Genomic DNA, 22,805 nt, shown 5'->3' with positions numbered 1-22,805 from the left:
TGCGGGGGGCCGGGGGGTGGGGAGATGCTGCTGCCCTCATCCCCGAGGGGGGCAACAGGAGAGCATAAAGGCATCAGGGAGAAGCAGGAGCAACCCGAGGCAGAGAGGGCGGGAAGGTGAGCTGGGGGGAGCCGGGCGGCAGGGCCGGCCCCTTCCCGGGTGCTGCAGGGCCGGCTGCCCGGCCAGGCTCGGCCGCCGGCTCCCGGCGTGCTGCTGACGCCGCCCTGGCAATCGCCCTCTCTTTTCCACAATAGGGCCACCAGATCTGCCATTCAAGGGCTCCGGCACCCTCCCAGGGAGGGGAGGGAGCTCTCGCCAGGAGTTCGGCTAAGCCTCTGTTTGAGCAGACGCTCGGAGGTGCGGGATCTCCTCCGCGGAACCCTGCGGGATTTTCTCAGGGAGCAGGACGCGAAGGTAGGGCTCACGCTCCTTACCCCGGCTGCGCAGGAAGATTTATTCGCGGCTGTTCCCAAAGACGTTTTGCGCTTCTCTTGACTTGGACGGTAGATCTGGCTGGAGGCTTTTACAGGATTCCTGACCCGAGCTGTTTATAACACTCATGTGTCAAAGGACCGGGAGCCTCCCTCCCCCTGTATTCCTGCCGCTCCTTCCTCGCAGGAAGATTTCTTTTCGCACTAGAGCTGTTTATTTTCGCCTTGTCCGCTGATGATTGGCATTAACTCCGCTTTAGCCCTACACTTCTGCAGCGCACGCTTGTAACCCCAGCAGGACGTTACCAGCAACAAGAAGGGCGCAGAAAGGGTCTTAAAACTTTTACTAGTCTTAATTGTTTTGAAAGCAACACATTGCGAAGCAGACGAGAAAAATACTGATGGGGAGAGATATTTGGAGATGCTTACTGAGTGCGTCTTTTCCTAAGGGTTTGGTGTAGGAGTCCTATTAACAATATATGCTGATGCCAGATAGTGCAAATGAGCTGTGTGTGTGTTATCTGGAGCTGCAGGCTGTTTATTTTGTGCTGCCTTTTCAGTGTATGTTCAGTGTGGTTGCGTGACTAACTGGCTGGAGTGATTCACTGGCTGCTTTATGGGTGACTGCTCAAAACAAGTTGTGCATCAAAAGAGAGTTCTTTGGCTGTGGTTTCTAACCTCCCAAGTTAAAATGCGCTCAGGGTTTAAGGGGAGCTAATGTGCAGACTTCAATCCCTCAGATCTTGAAGATTTATTCCTTTTCCAAGCCCTTCGTTCAAAGTCGTGATGAGTTTCTCTTGTAAGAGGGAGGTGGTGTCTGGGAGGATTGGAGCCAAGATCTGCTGCTAAAGGACATCTCCAGCCACAGCCCTGTCCATTCCATCACCCTGGTTCTCGGCTCTTTAGACAGTTTCGCTCCCTGGAGTCCTTAAATCTTGTTCAGGGCGTTTGGGTAGCTGTAGCAATCCTCAGGTAAAAAGTGTGACGCATCCTGTGGCAGTAAGAGTCTGGAAAAACTGACACTCGGAACCTGCAAGTGGCTTGTGCAAGGTCAAGCTGTCGCCACTCCGTGGCATCAGTGTGACTCCTCCAGGGCCGGCAGAAGGAGGCGCTCAGCCGGCTGGAGAAGGAGCCCACTGCCAGAGGGTGGGGCACACAGAGTAGAGGTCCTGTGTTTGATTTCGGAGGGGACTGAACTTAGGTTTCCTGAGAGCCAGGTCCTGGCTCAGTGCAAGAAGCTGTAGCAACTGGTGTGTTCGCGTATGCTGAGGTCTCTCACTACATAAAATAGGCTCAACCCGTCAATCCACATGAATGGTCTCATCTTTAAAAAGCAACTCATCAGTGTGGGCAACCTATATTGGCCAAAACAAGATATAGGTTGGTCACTGCTTTTCAGAAAATGCTGGGAAATCCCCACCCCAAGAGTAATTTCTGAGGTATTACTCCTACACGTTTGGGAAAAAAAAATCCCATCTCAGTTGTTCATCAGCTTGGAAAGCATGCGCCTAATATCTTCATGTAGATACATTTTCAAAAGGAAAAGAGAAATAGTTCTGGATTAGGAGAAGCGTGAGTAGTAACACAGCTAATATAGGACCCCTGTGACTTGAGAATCATTTGAGAATCATAAGAGATGGATGGGTACATTTCATATTACTAAAGTGTTAGGGTAATTTACCGTAGCTACATGTCTCTCAGTTGCCTCAGCTTGTAAATGAAAAGTTCATAAGTAAAGGAAGAAAGCTGCTTACATATATTAAATAAATGACCTCCACTTTATTTTCTGTGTAAGTTCAGATGAATCAATGCTATTATACATACTGGTGATTCTGCTTGGTTATGTTTTCATTCATACTTGCACATCATCTTCATATTTTGACTGTCACATAAGTAGGTATGATGTGAAAGAGCAATTGTCATCACTGCAATACTTGTAGCGCCATTTTTTGATCAAAGAGAGATAGGTCAATGAGGAACAGGGGCAAGGGATGGAAGGAGGAAGGAACAGAGATGAATGAGAAGTGGCAGGGGAAGAAGAAGAGGAGATCTTGGAGAAGTGATGAGCAGTGGCAGACTCACTGCTATTATGGAAGGTGGTCTGCCCCTGATTTTATGGACTATATAAGTGTGAATCCACCACCACCAAATTCTTTATCTCTCAGTTGAGAATAGCTATGATTCAATATTTAGTAGCTGCTATCTTCAAATCCCAGGAGGATGACAAGCTGGTATGTCATGAACTATGGTCTGTCCTTATCTGCACTGACTGAAGACCATTACATCGCCTAACTCAGCAGTTAAATGCCAATTTAAATCTGATATTTTTTTTTTTTTGGTGAAAATGCAGTTTAAGGAATAATCCCGATACAGTTAATCTGCTTGCTGGAAACAGATGATTGAATCAGTATTATTTCTAAATATATCCTTTATTAGCAAGAACTCCTTTCATTAGCTACAGGCAAGTGGGTTTTTAGCCAGCGATGAAGCGTGAAAGGTAAGCTGGTTTAGTCACTGATAGACATGCTGTACGCTGAGGCTGGGTGAAAACTCTGTGGGGCTTATGAAGGTAGTGACCACCTTTATTCAGTAAAAGTCTGAAAACACTACGAAACCAAAGAGGGGGAGTCAACAGAAAGTCAAGGCCCATCAGAAAAGTGCTATCAATGTGAAATAAAGGACCTGAGGAAGAGGCAGAACAAACATTTTGGGCAGGCTTCTGTCTGGGGGAAATAAGAGAAACTTGTAATGTCTTGAAATGACTCCTGTTTGATTGCTACTGTGTTTAGGGAGACAGTGCTTTGTGTGCGAACATTGCTGCATAAAACAAATACCTTGGGTCTCATCAGTTCCTCCCTGTAGTGGAAACTGCCTCCTCAGGACTTGGGATATTGGCTGAACGCTTCAGTCAGCAGCGGTAACGCTGGTGTCGGGGTAGGCTGCAGTTTACAAAGAGGGAAACGGGGAACCGTATTATAAATTCTTTTGATGCAAGAGGGATCAGATAACAAAGGTGCTTGCAGACATCTAACCTACTCAGGAGCAGTGGAAAGTGAAAGGAATTCACACCAGAATCAAATCAAAATAAAACAAAGTTGTAAACTGTGCACAGGAAGAGAGGGCAATATCAGGAATTTTCTCAGAAAAGGTCAAAAACAATCAGAGAATGACTCTGTGCTGGGACAGTTCCCAGAGAGATCCGAAGGCCCAGCTACAAGACCCCAGCTCCACGAGGTGCTGGGGAACGTGTGTGACACAGGCCAGAAGATGTTTCACAAAACAGGAGAAACAGCAAAATGTTATTTAGCCTGAAACTTAATAGGAGGCCTGAGCCACAGCAAGGTTTCTGAAATAATAGAAAACCATCTCAAAAAGGAAACCAAAGGCTCATCAAGGTGCCAGCCTGCTGGGCGTGGAGTTGGTCTCGGGCTGTTGGGTCTGCCAGGCAGGGCTTCGGTCACCCATAGGACTGGCCATTTCCCGTGTGCGTGCTCTGTAACGCAAGCACAGGGAGGCCCACAGCATTAGGTTTTTCCAGTCCCAGTGATGCCACTTGAGAAAGGACTCCATGGGAGGCTGATGCGTGTCCATTCCCACCACGGGGCCAGCTAGAAAGAGGACCCAGACAGGGCCTTGCTCTGCAGCCCTTGTTCACAGAGAAGAGTCTGAGGTCAAACGCTAGGGCAGGGGTACACTCCATAGCCTGGACTGCAGTGCTGGTCTCCAATTTGGGAGGCTGTGAGACCTTCCAGAGCACTGTGTGGTTCTTTTCCAGCCTTCCCTGGGATGGTGCATGCCCAGACCTCATCCTGTAGCGGAGTCAGGAGCACAGCTGTGGCAAGGACCCATACCTGAGAGCTGAGAAGCACTGTGTTATAGACATAACCTGGTTTATCAAGATTTGGTCTGAACCTTCACAAGCAGATTGGAGCCAGATATCAGTCTGAACTAGACAGGACACAGCCAAATGCTAGAAGGCAAGAGGAAGAGGAGACCCACCTAAATTGGCAGAGGACCTGCAGACATTTTGTGTTCTTCACGTTTCCAGATGCCAGTGAGGACTTCCAAGATAAATAGCCGATGGACCAATTGCTAGACACTTAGGCAGATTGTGCAGGAGGCCAGAAACACTCCATGAAGCTGTGGGATTTATGGTGAAGCTTAAATATTGCATTTCAGCCCTTGAGCAGAAGTCGGAAAGCTGCTACTGGAAGAGAGCTGGTTGCTTTATATAGGTATAAGGTCCTGTGCTAGAGAGAAGAGTATTTCCATCCAGTTCATACCACTTCAAGCTATTAGAAAAAGGGACTTACGTAGGATAGAAAGCAATGGGGGATTGGCTACAACATCAAACACGAGTGCAGCGTCTCGGTTAAGTGTGGCTCTGATGGGAAGGGGAAATATCCACAGAGAGGGTAGTTATATGGCTAGTCGGGGCAGAGCCTCATAAAAATCTGCTGAAAGGCCCAAACTCAACTCAGGAAACAGAAGGACCTGAAGCTGCACACGTAAAACTGGGTGATACTGGCTTTAAGTTAGAGTTGAGGCTGTAGTCAGGCTTTGTGGTGCCCAGGGCTGGCTATTAAGTTGGTGTTCAGAGAACCCTGCTCTTCCCTTGTAGCCTTTAATTAGTTTGCTTTTGGGAAGGGTACTTTTGTGGCTGGTTGTACTGGAAATCCCCTTTTCCTTAACCTTGGTGGCAAAAAATTGAGTTCTTGGTTGAATAACCTATGTGCCTCCATTTGGCAGTGGTCTGCTTCAGAGCGGGGGCTATGGGAGAAGCCAAGCAGCAAGAGAGGGGTTATCACATATGTAATTTATAGACTTTGCAGATGCTCCTTCAGGTACTGCAGTTGCTAATTGAAACTAGACAGAGAGGGAGATGATGGGACAGTCCAAAATGGAGCCACCCCATGTGTATGAGGGAAGGCAGGGACTGGAGAAAGTGTTCTTGGTGGGGAGAAATGCCTGCAGGAGACTGGACTACCGGGATCCAGGAAAATGCTCAGCATAGCCAAGGTGGGAGAAGAACTAACATTCAATATGTGAGATGAACTAACACTCAATGTGTGCATCACTGTGTTTGGTATCTGGTCAGTGAGCAGCAGGGCTTTCAATCTGTGGTGTTTTCCTTTAAAGACATGGCTCATGTGAAAGAAAGAGGTTTGAGCAATCTGTTTGTGGCGCTTGCCTCCACAGGCAGGACCCTGAGCTGTCTCTTTGAGCTTGTAGCCAGCTCCTGGACCTCATCTGTTGTTCTGGTTAGAAAAAAAGGCCAGCAAGAGCTTTGATGTGTAGTATGTTAATCAAAGGGTTCTTGTGCCTTACTGTTAACAGGTAATATCTGGGTTGTGCCTTACTAGGTTCATTTTGGTTTCTACTGTGGATATCTGGTGGTGAAAAATGACTTTCGTGTTAGGGCAAACCCACAGCAAACTGTAGCGCAGGTCTCCCACCGCTGGTGTAAGGCAGCCCTCACTCAAGAGACCAACAGAGCAAGTATTGTATGGCCAGACATCCAATCCCTCCGTTATAGCTGAGGATATCCTGGCATACGGTAAACCCTTTAATAGCAACTGATAATGTTTTATAAGCAGGCTGTCATGAGCTCAAGGCCGCCAATCTGAAATCAAACCCAGAGTGAGGTGACCTGTTGAAAAGAGGTGTAACATGCACCCTGGGCAAATGCTCAGCCAGGGGTAATGGGGCAAAGCTTCCCCAATGCGAGGGAAGGGAGCAGGGCACTGTCAGCCTGCTTGGCCTTGCGGGACACTGATCCTGCTGCTGGAGGCTCAGCTGCGATCTTTCCAGTATTACAAAAGCTCCACATGCTCCTTGTGAGAAGGGAAAGCTACCTCGGTGGCCAGAGGAGAGCAGCTGGGCATTTTCAGAGCTGAAGCAGTTTCTGCTAAACACAGCTGGGGGTGCCTGTGGGCTGGGGACAGCACTGACACGAGACCAAAGTCACCAGAGGATGGTTCTGCCAGTGCCTTGTTCAAATGCCTTTTTTGGGGCAGACACCTCCCTCAGCAGGACAGTAAGAAATGACTGAGAGTACATCTTTTTTTTTCTCCTTTCTTTCACAGTAAAAAAAAACTCATTTGGGAACTGTGTCTGCTTTGGCATACAGACTCTCTTTGGAGTAGCAGGGCAAAAGCTCTCTGGTCATAGTGAGAAAGCTTGAAATTTAAAGATGAAATGTTTTATAGGAGATGGGGAAATAAAACAATGAGTGTTGAGTATTTATGAGAGCTCATTATACCCGAAACACTCAAAAAGGAGGCTCTGAGGCTTTATGATGTCAAAACCATTGGACATCTTGAGGTTGCCAAATCCTTAGTCAAGCCAGGAGAGAACTGGTTTTGAAGAAAATGCAGACAGATGACGGAAAATTGCTACAGGAAATGTGACGCATTTCTTGCATGGGTTGTGTTTCAAAAGTGGGTTCCCGAAGATGGGGAGAAACCCTACTGAGCAGTGTCTCCTGGGGACCTTACTGCGATTCATTGCTGTTGATGTTGTTGGGCCTTTGCCTGAGATGGAATCTGCCAGACAATATTTGTTGGTAGCTATGGATTTCTTTAGAAAATGACCTGAAGCTTACCCAAAAAGGAACCAAGAGGCTATGATTGCAACCAAGCTTCTAAGGGTTGAATTTTTCACCATATTTGGGGACCTAGACATGAAGAGCGTGCAACAAGGCAGAGACTTTGAGGCCTAAGTATTTCAGCAGGTTTGTCAGATGCTAGTAAATGCAGTAGGAGGTACCCAGCGTCCTACGGATGGTGGAGAGGCTGGTGCTGGAAGCAGGCATTGAGCTAACTGCATGACGCCTGGCCCAGATGCTCCATTTACACTTCCTGGTCTCCCAGTGCTGCTCCTCAAGGCCTTGATATCTGCCTGCCTCATGTCAGCATCCTCGGATGCAAGACCTTAGTGTGTCTTGCACGGCACCAAAAACTTATGAGTGGGCAACTGGATCACCCCCCAGTCACTTTACAAGAGAACAATAAAAGGACCAGAACTAATCCAGCCCTTTGTCTATTATGTTGATTTTAATGACTTTCAGAGAAGTAGAAAGGGAGAGTGCAGTCTGACCCCAGTTCCCCTTTTCAGACATTATCCAGAAAACATAGCACACTCCTTGCAAGAAGTTCATAAATTTGGGCCATTTGGTATGCACTGGTCTGGCCTATCTGGACTCTGCAAAGATCAAGTGTAATGGCTCAGGTTTTTCTAGAGAAAAACAAATGCGAGTATTGCCTCAGGTGACATGCACGTTCTCTGATGTAGGCTTATGTGTAGAAACCTGGCTGATTCCACATCCCATGGAGATGCAGAGATTAGGAGCCCAAAGCAGATAAACCATGGTGTGTAGCAGTGACCACATATGTGCATTAACGTGTAAGAGGCCAGTGGGTCCTGGCCCAGGAGGAATTATGAGGGGAACTGAGTGGGTCCTGAAAGCCAAGAATACATCTGTGGATGCTGAGTCTGACAGAAATTAGTTCCCCACTGGGGAAAAATAGGGAATGGCCTGGTTTAGCCCACAGATTTCATCAAAACCAGAAACTTTTCTGAGAACTCCTTCTCAGGGGGTCAAAAGGAAAGGGAGCAGCAGCTGAAAGTCTGCAGTGGCATCCCAGTGGGAGCAGAGTCAGCTCGAGTTGGCTCTGTGAAAATGGCCCATCGGGAAAATGTGATATGAGTATGTAAATAGCTACATTGGTTGCTCTGACACTCTTCCTCCCTGTATGTCTGAGACAAAGCAGGTCCATGGGTTCTGCTGGCAGGAGGCTGAGCAGGGTGTGGTTTTGCAGGGGTGCCTGGCGGTGGTGAGAAAAGCAGTTGCCTTTTGCTTAGCCCCGTGCCAAGTACTGACACAGCGGTGTGAGCATGGGCAAGCTGATGAAAACAGCAGATGAAGGCAGCGAAGACTGATCGAAGGACACCCCAGAGCAGGCTAGGTACACCCGGACCAGGGAGCAGGGGTAAGCAGGGGACCCGGCAGTGTGGCGGTGATAGCAGCGTAGCACCATGGTTGAGCCCAGCAGGGATGTCCCTGTCCACTCCTCACCCTGTCATGTCCTGTACAAACAGATGTTGCTCCAGGCCACCCACCCCTTCCCCAGGCTGACAGCTCTGCTCCACAGCCCTCAGCTCTCCTGGCAGCACTTTCTCCTGGGGGCAAGACCCATTAAATAAAGAGATAACACAGTGACTTCCAGACTGTCCCTGGCTGGTAATAATCTATAGAGCTTCTTACTGGAGCATCTGAACATCACAGTGCATCTGCTGACAGGAGATGGAGCACTAAAGTTTTCTTTTCTGTTTATGTCAGATCATGTTCTTGACAAAGTTACACACACACACATCCCCATCACTCTCAGCTGGGAGTTATTTTACAAAGGAGTTACTTACAGGGGAAGGTTATTTAGTCCAGTATGTACTAAAGTTTGAAGCAAATTGAACTGTATAGCAGTCGTGCTACCCCTGTTTATAAGCCTCAGCTTCATCAGCTGCAGGAGGTGTCAATGCTGAAGAACGGTGTGATTTAAGCCAATTCAGGAAGCTGCATCTTTGCTTTGGAAAACAGAGGACACGAGCTGCAAATAGTACTCAGTCCCTAATTCCAGGCAAGCCTCTCGGTACTGGTAGGCACAGCATACAGGCTCTCTGACCCCTTCTTTGGGATGGTGAACTTCCACAGTTTCCTCTAGCACTAAAACCTTGGCTCTAAAACCCTGGCATGTTGGAAGCCACATCCTCGTAACTATGTTCGCTGAAGGAGTTTTGTAGTTTGGAGCCCCATTATTTACGTCCGACTGTATATCTTCTCCTGAGAGCCTTATGAACTAAATGAATTGCAGCAGAAATCACACATTCCCATACAGGCATGTTTGCTTCTTGTGAAGTCTGCAAAATCATGACCCAAATGCACGGTGAGATAGTAAATCTGAGAAGACAGCATGTGGGAAGCCTAGTCTGAGACGAGAAGGAAGGAGAAAGCAACCCGCTGCGGCCCCCAACAGCTTTTCTTGCAGACACTCTGAGCCCAGGAGCTGAGGATGCTTTGGGAAGTGGAGATCAGCCGGTTCCTAGTGGCTCAACTAATGCCGGGAGTCCTCAGACATTGGAAACTGGAGTGTTTATCTGTTCTTCCCAAATTCATGCTTTCCGGACCCTCACAGATAGGCTTATTTCTAAAGAGTGGAGGAAGACAGAGCAGGTGAAAAGGGGTCTTGCTTATTCTCAGCTAGGAAACTCTGAAGCAGTACGTACCTTTCAGACTGGTGTTTTCAACATGTATTTGTTCCAGCCCATGTTTTATGATTGTGTGTTTTATTCTCCTCTCTAGGCCATCTTGCCTGCAGTTGCTCTTTCCACGTACTGTTAAGGCCTCCCATTGCTTCCTGCCTTGCTAGAAAAGGCAACTTTTACACACCAAAGCTCTGGTTGTGGCACTGGCATGGGGATGGCACCTTCTTTAGGCAGAGCCTGTCTGAGCTGGGGGCTGTGTCAGCACATGGATGCCCACATGTAGATCAGAAATCTCCCAAAACAAGGGCTCCCCTAAGGGAGTATTTTGGGAGACAGTGGGCAGGAGGAACGAATGCCCCTCGTGATACGTTTGCAAATTGTCTATGAGCAAGGTATGATTTTTCAAGGTCTGTCTGGGACCCAGGATTGTTGTTGGGATGACATTTGGGAGTAATCTTTGGTCAGCAGATTGTGTGTGTGTGTCAACCGGTGCAAGAAGTAGGCAGCAGAAAGGTGATCAGTGGTTGTGAATGGAAGGTAGGTACACGGTGGACACATGAGATAGGAGTCTTTTCTGTTCCCTGGTTGGAGGAGCATCACTGGCAGAAGTAGGTTTCTGGGGCAAATACTCCTTTTCACGAGTTCCTAAAGATTTCTTTAAATATTTGGTAATGTTTACTTGACATTTGCAGTCATTCATATCAATATGATCCCGTCCTGGAATGTTAACTGGAAACAAACACAAAAGCAGGCATGAGCTTAGCTGATGTGAGTACAGTTTTTAATTTAGGCTGATTTTCATGGTCATCATCTCTCACGTAATCATCCAGTTCTGCTGAGAATTAGTGGTGCTCCAGGAACTTCACTGTTTCCAAGATTCATGATTTTTTTGTTCTCTGTTAGGAAGCGTGTTACTAGAGTCATGGTGGTTTGTGTCTACTGTCTGACACTTCCTACCAAAATCCTACCTCCAGTTACTACTAACTTAATCAAAACTTAACGATTTGGCCTAAAAGCTCCCACAGCAGTTGTTTGCCTCTGGCTGTTTTTATAATACTGTGTTGTTTTTTTTTTAAATTTCATCTGAATCAATTAAGCTGTTTCCAAGAACGTAGCTAAAACTAAGAACATTTTTGTTTTCTCCATGTCCAAAAAAAATGACGATGTCTTTTTTTCAAAAGTTCTGGTGCACTATGCTGTGGAGCAAGGATGTCAGACTTGCAGTGGAGCTGGGCTTCAGGGAGGAAATGTGCTTCATGCCTTCTGAAAAGTTGTCCAAGAACAAGCCTTAAGGAGCTGTGGTTCCCACTCAGTAGCAACAGCTTTGATTTTCACACCTAAATAAGCTGCAGATTTTCCATGTTCTGGGCATGTTTCCAGACAGGTCTGAACTTTCTCTTCTTGCGGTGGCCATTTACCCTAGCAGATGGTCCAGCCTTCCTTGGACCCAGGCAAACAGGGAAGCACATTGTTTGATGTAACTACAGACACAAGAAAAGCTGTATCTGGGGAAGGTGCAGAAGGCTGGGATAAGAAAACTAGATGTGGCAGAATGGTCTGAAGACTGAGGAGTGTGTCACATGTTGGACTGAACGTGGGCTTAGGACTGGGTGGCAAATACAAGGGTATTGTGTCATTCAGGGCATCTGAGAAGTATACTGAGGCCAGCAGGACCTTCATCTCCAAGGTGCAAAAATATTAGACAATGCTAAGTACTTTTTAAAACTCAGGCTTAGATATCTCGGAGCAGTTGTTCTGCGCCTGGTGTCTCTCCATCTCAGTTTGCCATCTGTACAACATGAGCAATAGTGGTGCTTTGTCTCACCGGGCTCATTGTGGCTCAGGCATCTCTGTGTGCCTCTCTGATACAGCTTGGTGAATGCTGCGGGAAACCCAGAGGATGCTGCTGAAGAGGGTGTGGATGCTGTGCAGTAAGGAAGGATTGCCTTCACACGCTGGATGATGAGAAGAAAATGGAGAACTGTTCACCAGCAGTAGGATGCAGTATATATGACCCAAAGACCCAGGAAGCAAGAAGTATTTTAGAAAAGAAATAAGAGGAAAGGCACAAAAGCCATTTGCATGGTGCTGTCACTGCTCATCCTCTGGTGTCCTGTAGATGTGTTTAGTCCCTGCATTGGGTGTAATTGTGGTGCTGAGCAGCCAGGGACTACCCCCAGCTGGCAGAGTTGGCTACAGTCCATCAGTGCCGGTGGAGCCATGCCACTCTGGGCACCATCCACAGCTGCAACAGCATGAGCAGCGAATGTCCTCTCCGTCCAGTCTGTCCCCAGAAAAAATTGATCCCAGAGTAGCTTTATAAAGGGATTCAGTGGTGCAGGTGATGGTGAGAGATCCACATCTTGGCCTGGTTCGGTCACCACCAAATGCAGTGGCCAGACCTGGGTAACTTCAGTGGCCAGGGTCAAGTGGCTGGAGAGCACACACAGGATGGGTGGATGCTGTGGGAGTGCGGCTCACGGGGCATGGGCAGTCTGGGGGGAGAAGTGAACCACAGAGGTGGAGAAGAAAGTAAAGGTCAAATTCTCTTGACTCACGCAAACTTACTTCTTTCTTTTTTTCCCCTGTTGACAACTAAATGCGTTGCAAGGTGAAGTAGTCCTCAAGTGAAATGAAATCCCCCTTCTCAGGCCTCGGAGTATGTAGCGCTCTGAATTACTTGACAAGTGCAGTTTACCCTTTGAGCCATTCACGACTCCCCTTTTGCAAGTAAGAGCACACTTCTGTGGATGTTTTCCTTGTTCAGTACTACCTAATGGATTTTTTTTTTTGTAATAACTGTCATTTGCCCTGCGTCTTGCTATTCTCAACGCAACAAGAAAAACGTAAGTTGCTGGCTGTGAATACTATTCATAATTCATTTACCAGAGGAATCTTAGGCTCATTCATCTCATTTCCTCTTAGTGCCTCATTATCAATAAACCTTTGCCTTGCTGCTTCTGTAAATCATTTTCATCCGTTTCTTTTGTGAACCATGTGCTTGGGCTCCTGCACAAATGTCTCGTAAGGGTAATTGGCCAAGTCATGTAGTATTGTTTTTACTCCTTGATAAGCTGAAAAAACTTCATTGACAGGAGGTTATTGAACTGCACGTATATATTTTTCTGGATGAAGAAAGCATTGCACTTAAACCATGAAGCAAGCAGGTTTTCCCAGTATTTTCCCGAGCACAGCAGCTTGCATCAGTGGTTGGTATAATTCAAAAGACACAGATTACCCTGGCTCCCATGGGGAACATGCACCTTCCCTCTGCTGTGATACGAAGGATGTGGAGGTAACCCTCCAGAGATAAAAGTGCACTAAGTTGGGGTTAGATTTTGGGGCCGAGGAGAAATGGGGGAGAGTTTCAAACAACCTTTCCCTCCTCCCTATGGCCCCAACAGAAAGAAATGCAAGGTGTGAGAGTGTAGCACCCACGAGTGATGGTGGGCTCCCATCGCAGGTTGGAGTGGTGCTGACGGTTCCCCATCTTGGCGGCTGCTCTTCATGGCAAATGCCAGCAGCGGACGTAGACCCAGAGCCAGGCTAGGGCAAGGGAGGACTGGCTGCTGCAGGGTCTGGAGGGATCCTACAGAGGCCGAGAGTTTATTAAACTTCAGTTTAACTGGAGCTGAAATATGTTCCTCTAACGCAGGGCAGCAGAGGTTAATGGAGCCCTTTTTGTAGACATTTTATGACACTCTTTGGGGACAAATATAAGACGACTGGGGCGTTTTGAGTAATTTAAATAAATATTTGTTTAGACTGCATAAGGGGCAATTGGAGTTTCCAGGCAGGTCAGTCTTAGATGAATATTTCTTTCTTTGCCCTTTCTCCCAGCAATAGTGTAGATATGCTGCAGTTCACGGCCAGTCCATGCAGCACAGTTATGCCCCCCCAATACCTTGAAACAGCTCTCCTGGTCGGTGAGACCTTGAGGCCGCCATGCACTGCTTCTGCTGCATGGGGGAGGCTCATGGGGATCAAGGACGAGAGCCCCTGGCTAGCAGGGGTGGCTGGTGCCCTCAGACCCTGTTGGGACTCCCCGTCTCCCTGAGCACCAGCATCTCCTCAGCAGGAAAACCCCACGAGACTGCAGCACCGTTCCCATCTCCTGACTCCACATCAGGGAGATTTTTTTGCAGTGGGTGACCTGAGCAGTGGAGCAAGGAGAGATGTAGAGGCTGGGGAAAACAACCTGCCCCTGTCAGGTTTGCTGTTGGTTATTTTGTCTTCATTCTTGGTTGGCAAGTTCCCAGTTTGGTTGTGCTACTTCTTGCTTCAGTTTGTGATTTTGCTGCCTTCTTTCTCTCTGCCAGTAAAAGCTGATGCCAGCCTGTCACCCAGCCCCAGTGACTGTGAATTGGTGGGTTTGGTAGCCAGAAACCTAATTTCTTTCTGGAATACTTCTAAAAGCTTAGTGCTCATAGGAACATTAGCAATTCCCAGACCTGGCTGGCCTTGAGTTTTGCAATGTGCAGTCAGAATGGAAATAAATTTTAGCTGTGCTTCCAAGAACAGGCAAGTTTGGGGAAGGCTGAATGTGTTTCTTCCCTCATCCAGGCCTTTCTTTACTAATCATCTGTATAAAACTGAAAAACAGCAGAACTATTTTTTTAAAGACCCTGGCCCAAACTTTGGCCCAACATTTAAACTCAGCCCTTTCTGTGGTTCGGTGAGGTTCAGCCAGCTTTGGGTGTTTTCTGGTTTTACTTCAGCTTTCCATCACTTCTGCTTTCCAGTTTCCAAGCGAAAATGGTAGCACCCAAATCCCCCTGAGATGTGCTGTACGTGGGTAGCAATGGGGCTGCCACAACATCTCATCCAGACTCAGAGTCCCCAACTCTTCTCCCTGGGGGCACCTGGGAGCCCAAATCAGGAAGCATGAGAAGCAGCACAGGAGCTGTGCTGGGTGGATTTGTTTGGGCTTGTCTGACTGCCCATCTGAAGTACATAATGCTTCACTTTAGGCATAAGGGTAGTCCAGGGACACACATATGCTGCAGCGCTTTGCTGGATTAGGGCCGCAGGCTGGTGCTTGAGCTAGGCAGTGCCCGCTCAGACGCCGCTCTGGCCAGTGCCTGCAAGCCTTTTGAAGTTCCTCTGTCACTAATCTGAAACAGGACTCCATAATGCAGGGACAGCTGAGGTCTTGCTCAGCTCGTGACAAAATGGCTCTAAACTCCCTCCTCCTGCCCCTCTGCTCCGCTGGTTATTTCAGGTTGCAGCTCCAGCCCTGTTACCAGCAGCACAAAACAGGCAACTGGAAGTCACCTCTGGGAGGCAGCTGAACTTCAGCAATGCATTACTGCCTCTGCTGTGAAGAGGTTGCTTTGGTGAAGCAGATAGACAGAAAAATGCAGAGAGAGACAGACTGACCGACAGCATGAATGATGTCTGGACAGGCACAGACGCATAGGATGGGGTGAATCACTCTCCAGGCTGGCAGCAGGGAATTAAACTGTGCCATAGCCAGACATTAGAGCAAGGCTCAACTGCCTCCAGGCAGTTTTGCCTCACCAGCCCTCCCCACCAGCTGGAAGGAGCATCCCCTGCTCTCCTCTAAATGGCTGATTTAGATCTGCTGTCATACGCAACGGCTGGTGGTACCTCGCGTGGTGTGCAGTTGACATGGAAAGCAACACGCGTTGAGACCGTGGAAGGTTGCACCGGAGCCTCGTGCCTCCCTCTCACCTCGATGGAGTGTATGCCCTACTCACCCAGCGCTCAGCCTTGGATCGAAATTGTAGGGGAAATGTCCGGGGCGTGTTGCTGGGAAGAGGGAGGCACTGACTGGTTGCAGGGGAAAGCTCTGGAGGAGATGACAACCGGTAGTGAAGAATCCCCTTTTTTCCTTCCAGTGTTTAGGCAATGGATCTTTTCAGATCCTTGCAGTGGCCAAAGGGCATGGGTGAGGTTAAGATGAATACATAAATCTGCATCTGATGGGGCGGCTTATACTCTTACTTTCAGAGTGAAAGCTTAACCCTATGCCCTGCATCACCCTCATCTGTCACTCACATCTGAACAACCCTCAGTGTTTCCACTGGCACTGCCTGCCATCAGCCCCAGAGTTCCCCAGCACTTACCTTTCCTTGCTGCAGGTACAGGGCCTGACTATAAGGCCTCGGAGCAGGGAGGGGGTTGAATCCTAGCTACCTTAAACACTATCCTCGTGTAACTCTGCTGGACATAATTTCCAAGCAGGGGAGGAGCGACCTTGTTCTTCTAGATTTTTCTAAAGGAAACACAATCCTGAGAGAACTGGATGACCCTAAAATAAGGCAGACAGGCAGATGGGGCAGATGCTGCCCCAGATGCTGATGACCAGTTGGTGACACTCAGCTCAGATGGGAGTGGGGCAGAGGCCCCATGTTGGATCAGGGCATGCAAAACCCCAAGCTGCCTGTAGTGCTTGTCTGTGGAGAGTGAAAGTATTCAGCAAACAGCTGCCTATTCTGCCTTTCATTTACCCAAGGGTGTGTGGACCCTTTTGGACTTAACTCCCAATGAACAGCTACTGGCCTGTGTGTAGGTATGAGTCTATGACTGAGATGATCCCATCCAATACTTTGTCCTATATTAGTGATGCTGATTCTTTTTCTTTATGAGCTCCCATATTTTGACTTATTCAGCATTGAACCAGGTCTTCAGAGCGGTTAGGTGCTCACGTCTAGCTCTGAGGGACTTGAGAAAAGCCAAGACCCACAGGTGACCGTGGCCATGGCCATGGCAAGGCAATGCAGGATTGCTTTGGACAGGGTAGCTATTTATCCAAAAGGTATCAAATTCAGAGCTAAAGGGAAACTGAAACACCTTTCAAGCCCCCTTTCGATCCTTGCCTGCCTTGTCCATCTTCCTTGGCAGGCAAGCACTGGTGATATATCAGTTCAGAGGTGCTAGGTGGCTTTTGGTTCACATACACTGTTTTAGACGGAGACACAAGTAGGACATAGCAGAAACCCAAAATTATTTCCCAGCTCTTTGTGACATGCTTACAGTGGGAAATAAAAGACATTTTAAAATGAGGTAGTTGACTCATCTTGACTGTCATACTTTCAAGCAGGACTTTGCACATAGCCTGGCATGTTGAAAACACCTGGCTGACCACCCTCAGCCCTAAGCCTGGGGCTGACTGTGTGGGATCGACCGAGGGTCTGGCTGCCACTGTGCTGCACAGAGGTGATGGTCACCTCCCTCCACTGTCACTTAAAAAGCCATCTTGTGGCTGATCCTGGCACGGCAGAGCACATCCCCAAGGCACTGAAGGCATTCAGGTGAGAGAGGGGAGAGCCAGGTCACGAAGAAATTCATGGGTTCCTCAGGGAGAGCCAAGATCCCCAGCCTCAGAATATTTGACATAAACAATAATCTTTCACATTCAGTAGAGAGGAAGCCAACACAGCAGTTTCATTTTTCTCCCTGTGGAGGCAATGGTAGTACATTTTCTTGCTCTTTCTCTTTTCCTATATCACATTCTGGGAGACAGAAAGTGAGCTGCAATTACAGCAAGTTGCTAGAAGCATTTTTGTGCCTCCAAGATTTGCTAGTCAGCTCTTTCCTGCTGTTCCAATGAATGTGCCACATGAAGAAGGACCTGGGGCATAAACTGTGCCTTTTTTGCTCTAGCCACAGCTTCTATGCAGAGTTTTCAGAATTGATTTGTTTATATAAAAGCCAGTTTTGTTAGTATCCTTTAAATAACATGAAAGAGGAGCAAGTGGTGCATGTTCCATTTGTACAGACAGTGCTGAGCTCTCCCCAAGTAGCCACAGGGTGTATGAATTCAGCTAATCAGACAATAAAGTAATACGTGCCCTCGAAAGCAGATGTTTGTATGGGGAAAATAAGCTAGTGCAGAAAAAAAGCAAGAGGAACAGCAATTTCCACAAACAAATAACATTCACACAGACACACATGCACACGTTCCCCAGGCTTGCTGTGACATTAGTTTCTCAGCAGCGCTGGAGTTAACGTTTAGCAAGCTGTCTGTCCCCAAACCCACACAGTGATTTACTCGAGGGGAACATAACCAGCCAGGCACAAGAGGGTCTAAGTGCAGCTAGGGCTGAGGTGGTTTTGACTCCCAAGGAACCATCTTTGAGGCACGCAGAGTGGAGATAGAACCAGTGACTTATGTTATACACTGGCTGCAAGGCCACCAAAAGCCTGTGGACCCATCAGTGCTGTGTGGTACCTTTGGCATTGTCCCCAGACTGCCTTTCAGGAACAGGAGGAGTTTTTGAGATTTTTCTGCTCCAGGCATTAGTCTTGCTCCTGCTATGTGCTCAGAAAAATAAGTCTCTTCTTGAAGAGAGGGACCCTAGGTGTGGTCAGGAGGAGTGCACTAGAAAGAAACACTCCTCTCCCCCTTTCATCCTTCTATGAATAGGCTTTTCTGTAGGAATTTGCTCTGTCTGTAATTAGCTCCCCAAGGTGGCCAGGTATTTCACAGCTATTTTTAGTCTGCGGGTTTCATTATGTCCCTCCTTTGCTGTGGAGCCTCAGGAGGCTGCAGGCAGAAGAGTAGCAGCGCCAGCAGCTTTGGTCAGGCTCAGCAGAGATGGACAGTGTCCATGCAGATGAGCACATTCATGCAGTGGTCTCCTCAGCATAGCGGGAAGTCAGTGCGCGCCATGCCGTGAGCAGAGGAGCTGCCTGGAGCATATTCCAGCTTTCCTTCGGGTTCTGCAGGATGAACCAAATGAGCTCCGTGGCTGGGATAAATGGACAGACATACTTTCATACAGGAACCAGCTGTGCTTTATGCAAACTCAAGGGAACCGCTGGTAGGCTGGACACAAGGAGATGTGTTCATCCTCATCCAGAGTTGAAATGGAGATGCTCCAACCAGTTTCTGCTTAGCAGCAAGGGTAACTGCAGCTTGCAGAATGATGCCAATGGCTTGTGTCTTATGTAGACTTCTACCACCTGCAAATGAGATGAATGCTGCCCAGTTTTACACTTTAGTTGGGCCCAAGAGTGAAGGTATGATTAAGTATCTGATCATTGCTAATAAAATCAGTGATGCCAGATTCAGTCACAAAATTCTGGGTCATGGCTCCACCTTTAAACTCTTCTCTACATCTGCAGACTGCAAGAAAGCTCACTCCCTGCATGGGAATAAACCTAAAGATTTGGGCCTTTGTATGTCTAAAACCCAGCCACTACGTTTTATTCTGTATAACCCAAAATGTGGATATTTTTAAAATGATAGCCCTGTGCTGACTTCTAGGCTGCAATGACAGACAGGAGGCAGAAGGCTGCAACAGACAACTTGGGAACAAGCATAATGGCTTCAGCATGTGTTAAGGCAAGATCACAAGGACTGGATAAGGTCACTACAGCCAGCCAAGTCCTGGAGGTGTGCCAGCTGGGAACCCACATGAAAGAAGTGCCAGGTTTTGTTTTGTTTTGTTTTTTGAAGGCATTGTTGCAAGTAGAAGTCAGACCACAGCTGTGCAGGTAGGGAGAGGCACCATGAAATGGCCAGTGTAGGAGGCCATAGGGATCTGGGGATGGGCAGGAGAGACAACCCCTGTGCCCACACCTGGAAGGGAAGGCAGAAGGCCCCTAGGCCACTTAGTGTGGGGGCAGAGAGGCCGCCTGGCACAGCCACATGCTGCCCATGACACGTGCTTTGGAGGTGGGTTGGCTGCCAGCAGGCAGCCTCTGTGAGCTGCTGTGTGCTGGTAGGTGTCCAGGTGTCCTGGGCTACTATCAGAGTCCCCTGGGACTGGGATAGTGTGGAGCTCCTCACTGAGACCATAACAGCTCGGACAAGACGCTGCCAGAGCAGTACGTATTAGCTAAGCCAAGACCCTGTAGGCTTCCTTGCCTGGAGCCTAGGCGAAACAGCCCTGTGCTGCCTGTGACTCTGGGTTTTGCTGGCTGTGTAGCTGTCTTCCAGCCTCTTAGGCTGTGGGGCTGCAATCACGGGATCTGTGTGAAGGAGCCTGTCACAAAGGAATCACAGCTTGTCATGTATGTGCTGTGCAAAGAGACCTATCGTTTCAAGCTGAGCCCAAAGTTGTGTATTTGAAACATCCCGTTCTCCCTTGGCGTGTGGATGCACCAAGCCGACATGGCACTAAATTAAATTTCATGGTTAAGATTGTATATAGAGAAGATTTTACTTCATCACCTTCCCAGAACAACACACTTCAGGAAAAAAAACATACAAGTTGTGAATCCAAATGTTGTGACGGCATGGTTAAAATGCCTGTTTCATCCAGCAGGGGTGTTGGCAGAGCAGTATCTGCGTGGACATCTCAGGGGCTCACAGCGTGGCCATGCATGAAGCATGATCTGTGTTTTCTGCACCCCATTCCTCCTTCATGGGGTTCTCAGGACAGATGTGGTGAGATTGGAAAGGCATTTCCCTTCCAGGTGAACTGGGGATGCAGGCAGTTCTTCTGCCCGAAAAGGAGCAGCATGATGCTGGGGGCCCATGTGCCCAGCTGTCCTGGGCTGTCCCTGCCCATTGGCAACTGACACAGGGTGACTCAGAGAAGGTCTTGGAAGTGCTTATGATCTAGGAGGCAGCCAAGGCACTGGGAGAGCAGGGTGTCAGTGTGGGAAGCCAGAAAATATCCTCCTCTACTGCTATGAGGGCAAGACAGATTCGTAAGCAGTGAAGGAGGCACCAAGCGGGTCCTGTCGGGTTTGTAAGGGTAACAATGATACTCAACATTACCTCCTTGTCATGGAGATCTTCAAATATGTAACTCAAGGTCTCTCTCTAGATTTGATTAGAAACAGACACCCCAAACTTTGCACTGAAACTTTGAGGCCATCTCCAGTTACAGGAAGTCTGGGTATATCCATATGCAGATGTATGCAATTTGTTTCACTTCAGCAGTTAGCACGACTGTTTTGAGGTCAGGGAGCCTGTTCCTAGGCAATGAGAGTTACTCTTCTGGATGCTCAGCCGAGGGTGGATGCATGCCATCCCCTCCCTATGCTGCCGTCCCTGCTCCCTGCCTCCTGCCCTCCATCCCACTCTCGCTGCCCCTCTCATGGAGACAGCTCATCCCTGCCGGTGCCCACAGGGGCTGGAGGTAATGGAGCCCGTGTCTACTGCAGTGGCAGGAGCACAAGAGCAGCGTGTCCGAGCCAGCAAGGAGGGCTCTGGCTGGCGGCAAGCAGGCATGGGGACACCCGCCACGTGCACAGCAGGGACAGTCGCTTGCTCCTCAGGGCTGATGGCTTGTGGCAGAGATAACTATCACTGCTGAAAGCCCTGGGCCCAGCTCCCAGCTGCAGTTTAAGCTATGCAGTCAACAAAATTATATCAGACCCAGAGCTTTTCTCTGCGTGTGTGTGTGTGCAGACCTTCCCCAGCTGGCTGAGCCACTCGAGCAGGTAAGAAACGGCCGAGGAGTTCCCGAGGAAAGGCCTCAGGTCTTACGTTTGCTGCTGCTGGAGTTGCAGGGGACCTGGGAGTTTGGGAGGCAGCCGGCACAAGGCACGGGGGAGTACTGAGCTTCCTGGTGGCGTAAATAATAAAAAATGAAAGAAAGGAGGAAAAATTTCCTCTAATACTTTATTTATTACTCCATCTCTACTGACTCTCATAGGTGGTAGTCAGGTGCTACAGACTTTCTGGAACTGTTTTATTATCATTAGTTTTGAGGATAATAAATATCTTCAAATATCATGGCCATAGCATACAATTTATCCAGGATGTGGGGCAGGGCATTGTCCAAGACCATTTTGGATGGGCCTGTCCACCTGCATCCCCAAGGAGTAGTGGAGCAGCTCAGCCTGTTGGAGAGTGCAGGTGCAAAGAGGAGTCAGGGTGGCAGTTACTGGCCTGGATGCTGGCCGCAGTGCCCAGAGAGTACAAATCTTGACAAAATGTTCTTCAGGGTCAAAGCAAAGAGAGTTGAGATCAACATTAGGCTTTGCTGAGCTTTACATAGAGCTTCTCAAAAGCTTGAGGGAACGGTATTAGAGAAAGCAATAAATCTGAAAACACAGTAGGGTGGTGGTGGCAGAGACCTCCTGTATCTCCAGTGCCTTCATCCCAGTCCTGCCCTCGACTCCTCTGTACTACCTGGGCACTTTTTTTATCAAATCCCTTTCATAGCTCATCCCCCCAGGCTTACACCTGGGCCTTCCTTGCCCTTGTGCCCAAGGGTGACAGCTACATTTCATCCTCCTGTTTTCACCCCAATCACCTCAACACAGTCTTTCAGTTGCGAGAGTGAGTAAAGGGCAAAGATATGTACATTTCTCAGAAGCACGCTCACAGGCTTTTGTCTATGAAGCTGTGACAGAGCTGTTCACAGAAGGGCTAAACTGTAAATACACAGTGAATTACGTGGTAGGATGTTGTAACGAGGGACCAATGCTGGAAAAAATGTGGATTTCCAAACACATGGGCTAAGATGCCTGAGCTGGCATTAATGACCCTGGATATGACACTGTAGAGGGAAATCTCCCAGTGGGGACATCACTAGATGGTGGAGCTGTTTCCCAGAAAGACTGATCCAGGACTGAGAACATTTTAAAATAGGCTGGTGTGAAATTTTTTTAAAAAGATTAGCCAGTTGGCATGATCTTGGCTTGGTAAGGAGAGCATGGATAGGAAGTACTGCTGCACCGTTTCCTTCCCAGACCTTTAGGAGCTGAGTGTAGCATCTCAAGGATAAACCCTGCAGTAGGGCTACCCATGTTTTATGTCCAAAGATCCCAGCCAAGAAACACGGGCAGGTGTGCACTGGGCTGCATAGCACACGGCAGGCAGGCCAGCCGCTCACACAACCCGCTCTTTTTCTGGTCTAGGGACAGCCTGCTGCGCAAAGCAGTGGCAGCAGGCAAGGGAGAGCCATGGCCACTTGTCGTCAGAGGTGCTACATGCCACTGGGGCCCCACCAGGATCCTGCTGGCATGGCCGTGGTCTTGATAGTGAAGGGGACAGCACCATTGCTGGAATCAGGAGGTGGGCAGGAGAGGTTGCCCCATCACAGCACCCTCTGCCTGTGCCTGAGTGCACGTACACCTGGTTTCACTGCTAAGTCTTAGAGAGGAACCAGCTCACTGCAGTGGTTGAAACATCCGTCTCCTGCTTTGCCATACTGCTCTTGTACGTCATGGCCTGTTAATTAT

General features: G+C 48.4%; 1 protein-coding gene across 1 annotated transcript in view; it reads left to right on the top strand.

Moving 5' to 3' along the window:
* ALX4 (ALX homeobox 4) overlaps positions 1-22,805 on the top strand; it is a 39,599-nt gene that overhangs the window by 5,099 nt on the left and 11,695 nt on the right.

This window comes from Nyctibius grandis, chromosome 4, assembly GCF_013368605.1.
Source record: "Nyctibius grandis isolate bNycGra1 chromosome 4, bNycGra1.pri, whole genome shotgun sequence".
Taxonomy (NCBI): Eukaryota; Metazoa; Chordata; class Aves; order Nyctibiiformes; family Nyctibiidae; genus Nyctibius; species Nyctibius grandis.
Note: the sequence above shows the minus strand (reverse complement) of the source record. Positions and strands in the feature narration are given on the sequence as shown.